The sequence below is a fragment of the Oncorhynchus nerka genome, unplaced genomic scaffold, assembly GCF_034236695.1.
Source record: "Oncorhynchus nerka isolate Pitt River unplaced genomic scaffold, Oner_Uvic_2.0 unplaced_scaffold_5642, whole genome shotgun sequence".
Taxonomy (NCBI): Eukaryota; Metazoa; Chordata; class Actinopteri; order Salmoniformes; family Salmonidae; genus Oncorhynchus; species Oncorhynchus nerka.
The window spans coordinates 5,036-11,249 of record NW_027035671.1 but is presented as its reverse complement, the minus strand read 5'-3'; the positions used below and the strand labels follow the sequence as shown (position 1 = coordinate 11,249).

The following is a 6,214-nucleotide window of genomic DNA, read 5'->3' as shown; positions in this document are numbered from 1 at the left end:
TAGGTTAGGTTGTGGTTAGGTTAGGTTGTGGTTAGGTTAGGTTGTGGTTAGGTTGTGGTTAGGTTGGGTTAGGTTAGGTTGTGGTTAGGTTGTGGTTAGGTTAGGTTGTGGTTAGGTTGTGGTTAGGTTAGGTTAGGTTGTGGTTAGGTTGTGGTTAGGTTAGGTTAGGTTGTGGTTAGGTTAGGTTGTGGTTAGGTTAGGTTAGGTTGTGGTTAGGTTAGGTTGTGGTTAGGTTAGGTTGTGGTTAGGTTGTGGATAGGTTGGGTTAGGTTGTGGTTAGTGTGTAGAGTTTTGCAGAAATAAGATAAGATATAAGATAAGCAAGCAATCAGAAAAAACTGTAAAATCATAGAAAAACAATATGTTACAGACACATGAAGGCATCCATCAGCAATCATTTCTGAGGAAAAATAACACATGAAGGCATCCATCAGCAATCATTTCTGAGGAAAAATAACACATGAAGGCATCCATCAGCAATCATTTCTGAGGAAAAATAATACATGAAGGCATCATCAGCAATCATTTCTGAGGAAAAATAACACATGAAGGCATCCATCAGCAATCATTTCTGAGGAAAAATAACACACGAAGGCATCCATCAGCAATCATTTCTGAGGAAAAATAACACATGAAGGCATCCATCAGCAATCATTTCTGAGGAAAAATAACACATGAAGGTATCCATCAGCAATCATTTCTGAGGAAAAATAACACATGAAGGCATCCATCAGCAATCATTTCTGAGGAAAAATAACACATGAAGGCATCCATCAGCAATCATTTCTGAGGAAAAATAACACATGAAGGCCCATCAGCAATCATTTCTGAGGAAAAATAATACATGAAGGCATCATCAGCAATCATTTCTGAGGAAAAATAACACATGAAGGCATCCATCAGCAATCATTTCTGAGGAAAAATAACACATGAAGGCATCCATCAGCAATCATTTCTGAAGAAAAATAACACATGAAGGCATCCATCAGCAATCATTTCTGAGGAAAAATAACACATGAAGGCATCCATCAGCAATCATTTCTGAGGAAAAATAACACATGAAGGCCATCAGCAATCATTTCTGAGGAAAAATAACACATGAAGGCATCCATCAGCAATCATTTCTGAGGAAAAATAACACATGAAGGCATCCATCAGCAATCATTTCTGAGGAAAAATAACACATGAAGGCATCCATCAGCAATCATTTCTGAGGGAAAAATAACACATGAAGGCATCCATCAGCAATCATTTCTGAGGAAAAATAACACATGAAGGCCATCAGCAATCATTTCTGAGGAAAAATAACACATGAAGGCATCATCAGCAATCATTTCTGAGGAAAATAACACATGAAGGCCATCAGCAATCATTTCTGAGGAAAAATAACACATGTGAAAAAAAATGGTGGATGTACAGAAACAAACTCTTAATCAATTCTAAAACAACATTGTCATCTCACCTCTTAGCTTTGGTGTCATGTTCTCCAGAGAGACTCCTTTTAAAGGCCCCCCTCCTCGCTCTCCTCAGAGACTCCTTTTAGAGGCAGGCCCCCCTGTTTCTCTCCTTTCTCTCCCCAGAGACTCATTTTAGAGCACTGGACCCTAAACAGAGATCCAGCATGTTGGTTGTGGTTAACACAGTGACAACTAAACAGAGATCCAGCATGTTGGTTTTGGTTAACACAGTGACAACTAAACAGAGATCCAACATGTTGGTTGTGGTTAACACAGTGACAACTAAACAGAGATCCAGCATGTTGGTTGTGGTTAACACAGTGACAACTAAACAGAGATACAACATGTTGGTTGTGGTTAACACAGTGACAACTAAACAGAGATACAACATGTTGGTTGTGGTTAACACAGTGACAACTAAACAGAGATACAACATGTTGGTTTTGGTTAACACAGTGACAACTAAACAGAGATACAACATGTTGGTTGTGGTTAACACAGTGACAACTAAACAGAGATACAACATGTTGGTTTTGGTTAACACAGTGACAACTAAACAGAGATACAACATGTTGGTTGTGGTTAACACAGTGACAACTAAACAGAGATCCAGCATGTTGGTTGTGGTTAACACAGTGACAACTAAACAGAGATCCATCATGTTGGTTGTGGTTAACACAGTGTCAACTAATTATTGAAGGTCAATTGTTCGCTTTTATTTATTATCTCTTAGAAATAAAAATGTACTAACAGACACATCCATTTACATTACATTTAAGTCATTTAGCAGACGCTCTTATCCAGAGCGACTTACAAATTGGTGCATTCACCTTATGACATCCAGTGGAGCAGCCACTTTACAATAGTGCATCTAAATCTTTTAACCCTTTCACACGTACCATCACACGGGTGTGATCGTTCTACAGTGGTCCCTGAAGCGTACGATCACACCCGTGTGTTTAGAACACTCATTTAGAATGCTCGTTTAGAACGGCAGTTTCGAATGACGCAACAATCAGCGTTTGAGCTGGCCACACTTTTTTCAGAAACTATTTACACAAACACAGTCCTTACAAAGTTATGTCCAGAATGTCAGCAGTTTATTTTTGGATGCATTGTTCAGATATTCACAGAAGATATAGCATAACACAATCATCCTAACCGGAAAAATGTAGGCTACATTTGTCCTAGCGCTGAGGAAAGATTGACCCAACACAAGCAGTCATATTTTCTAACTCTCGGCTGACGTAAACTACAATATGAATTAGCTAATAGCAATTACTGTATATAATTAATCACATCACGGGTGAGTGAGCTCACGGGTGAGTGAGCTCACCATTGATCGAAATAACTAGGTAAAACACTTTATAGAAATCGAAAGTAATCCGACATTAGTTTCAGCGCGCGCCATGCATTTTTTCCTCACAGAAACCGAAGATAATAAGAGAAGACGAGATGAGTTTGGTCTGTTTGTAGTATGCATGTTGAAGGGGTGTGTCATCTACCGTCGTTCACATCCCACCATGAATTTCCGGAAGTCCTCAAAAAATTAGTGAACTCTTACTCACCTCATTTTGTTATAACATCTTTTGGTCAAACAGACGTGAATCCCAGAATGCATTGTATGTCAACAAACATGGATACACAGCTGGAATTAGCTTAGCTCATCATAATCAGTACAACCTTCAAAAAGGTATTTTACACACATAATATGTGCCCATTACAATCTGTGCAAGAATCGGAATGCATGATTTGTCACCTAGAATTGAAAACATGTGAATAAAATCGTAAATACACAAATAATTACCACACAAAACATTTTCTGATAGTGATTTATTGATACAAGTAGCGTGTGCCGGCAGTCAACCACGTAACCTCCCACTCTGCGCCATTCAGTGTTGTTGCAGCCATGATACTATGCCTTAGAGATGGGGGTGGAAATGCAGTTGTTGTTCAGTCACTGCATGGATATTAAATATGGGTTATGCATATTCAGTTTTTTGTCCTCTAGTAAAACAAGTTGTTGAACCAACTACCAGTACTGCAATAAAATAGATTAATATTACATATTGGCATATGTGTTTTCTTGCTGTGTTTTCATCCAGTACAACTGTTAAGGAGTGTACGTTAGCATACAAAAGCTGTCCTCATTCTTCAGCTCCAAAGATGTCCAGCTCCAGTTATGATATTGACAAATAATGTTTCTGGTTTCTGAAAGTACAGAATAAAGAGGAATTATTCATTAGAATACAATATAAGGATATAGCAATAAAACAATACTACAAAGAAGTAACATAATAAACACTGCTATAAAAAAAATAGTTTATTGACAAAATCACAGATTTGAGTTATAACAGTAAGAAATTAACTTTTGAGCTCCACAAGGGGGCAAGGCAGGGCAGAACAGAGCTATGCTGAATAGACCAAATAAACAAACCATGGTCATATCTTTTATTTATTTAACTAGGCAAGTAATTTAAGAACAAATTAGTATTTACAATGATGGCCTACACCGGCCAAACTCGGACAACGCTGGGCCAATTGTGCGCTGCAATATGGGACGCCCAATCACAGCCAGTTGTGATACAGCCTGGATTTGAACCAGGGTGTCTGTAGTGCCATAGACCGCTGCGCCACTTGGAAGTCATAAGGCCAGGGTAGCTTCAAAATACAACACAAGCTAATAGTTTTCTGACGCAACTAGCATCGTTTTACAGAGCTAATAGAATAATGTAGCTAGGTAAGCATGATTGACAATAACACCATAAAGGTTATAACATGTGTAACGTTACCTCACGTGTCCGCAGTTATAAGGAATATATTATGATCTACAGCTACAGCAGAAACGGCATACGGAAACTATTATTATAACTATTATAACGTAATAAGGCACTTACTTTGATGGAAACGCAGCCTGGATTTGAACCAGGGAGTCTGTAGTGACGCCTCTAGTACTGATGTGCTGTGCCTTTGACCGCTGCACCACTTGAGAGTCATAAGGCCATGGGGTAGCTTCAAAATGCAACACAAGATAATACTTCTCTGACGCATTTAGCATTGTTTTACAGAGGTAATAGAAGAATGTGGCTACGTAAGCACGATTGACTATAACACCATAAAGGTTATAAAATGAGTAACGTTACCTCACGTGTCCGCGGTGATAAAGAATATACACAAATATATTATGCTCCATACATACAGTACGCTACAATAGAAATGTGGAATAGAAAATGTGAACACGTGTGCAGATCCTGTTCTGACGGGAGATGAGCAAATGTCTGCAGACGTGAACTGCACAAACAATTGGGTAGTGCTTGGGGAATTTTGTCCGTGTCAGAAATGTCCCAAAAATGTAATTATCCGCAAAAGTAAAAATGACTATTTTTATGTGAATGAATGAGGAGGCGTAACACACCTAAATTCAAACTGTTTTTAGAAAATAAAAACTTGTTTGAAAATCATTTGAAATTGAAGTTAAAACAACCTATAAATATAAACAGGCTGCGTGCTTTAGTTTGAGGGCAGCGCGGATAAAATGTACTGTTACGTATCAATCACATTCTGGAATGGAGAGAACATTCTAACATCACGTGCATAAAAAAACTCACGCTGGGGCGACCGTTAGAGATATTTGGAACTCACGCATGAAAGGGTTAAGGGGGGAGGGTGAGAAGGATTACTTTATCCTATCCTAGGTATTCCTTAAAGAGGTGGGGTTTCAGGTGTCTCCGGAAGGTGGTGATTGACTCCGCTGTCCTGGCGTCGTGAGGGAGTTTGTTCCACCATTGGGGGGCCAGAGCAGCGAACAGTTTTGACTGGGCTGAGCGGGAACTGTACTTCCTCAGTGGTAGGGAGGCGAGCAGGCCAGAGGTGGATGAACGCAGTGCCCTTGTTTGGGTGTAAGGCCTGATCAGAGCCTGGAGGTACTGAGGTGCCGTTCCCCTCACAGCTCCGTGGGCACACCATGGTCTTGTAGCGGATGCGAGCTTCAACTGGAAGCCAGTGGAGAGAGCGGAGGAGCGGGGTGACGTGAGAGAACTTGGGAAGGTTGAACACCAGACGGGCTGCGAGTTCTGGATGAGTTGTAGGGGTTTAATGGCACAGGCAGGGAGCCCAGCCAACAGCGAGTTGCAGTAATCCAGACGGGAGATGACAAGTGCCTGGATTAGGACCTGCCCGCTTCCTGTGTGAGGCAAGGTCGTACTCTGCGGATGTTGTAGAGCATGAACCTACAGGAACGGGCCACCGCCTTGATGTTAGTTGAGAACGACAGGGTGTTGTCCAGGATCACGCCAAGGTTCTTAGCGCTCTGGGAGGAGGACACAGTGGAGTTGTCAACCGTGATGGCGAGATCATGGAACGGGCAGTCCTTCCCGGGAGGAAGAGCAGCTCCGTCTTGCCGAGGTTCAGCTTGAGGTGGTGATCCGTCATCCACACTGATATGTCTGCCAGACATGCAGAGATGCGATTCGCCACCTGGTCATCAGAAGGGGGAAAGGAGAAGATTAATTGTGTGTCTCTGCATAGCAATGATAGGAGAGACCATGTGAGGTTATGACAGAGCCAAGTGACTTGGTGTATAGCGAGAATAGGAGAGGGCCTAGAACAGAGCCCTGGGGACACCAGTGGTGAGAGCGTGGTGAGGAGACGGATTCTCGCCACGCCACCTGGTAGGAGCGACCTGTCAGGTAGGACGCAATCAGCGTGGGCCGCGCCGGAGATGCCCAACTCGGAGAGGGTGGAGAGGAGGATCTGAT

At 41.7% G+C, this 6,214-nt stretch overlaps 1 long non-coding RNA gene across 2 annotated transcripts; it reads right to left on the bottom strand.

Annotated features, from left to right (window-relative positions):
- Positions 1 to 3,275: 3,275 nt before the first annotated feature.
- LOC135566347 (uncharacterized) lies at positions 3,276 to 5,107 on the bottom strand. 2 transcript variants are annotated; one of them, XR_010462049.1, is made up of 3 exons: positions 4,601 to 5,107; positions 4,355 to 4,469; positions 3,276 to 3,668 (listed from the first exon to the last, which is right to left on the bottom strand). It is a non-coding gene; the product is annotated as an uncharacterized LOC135566347 (long non-coding RNA). The 2 variants fall into 2 exon arrangements; XR_010462048.1 differs by having other exon boundaries at positions 4,355 to 5,107.
- Between the last annotated feature and the right edge of the window lie 1,107 nt (positions 5,108 to 6,214).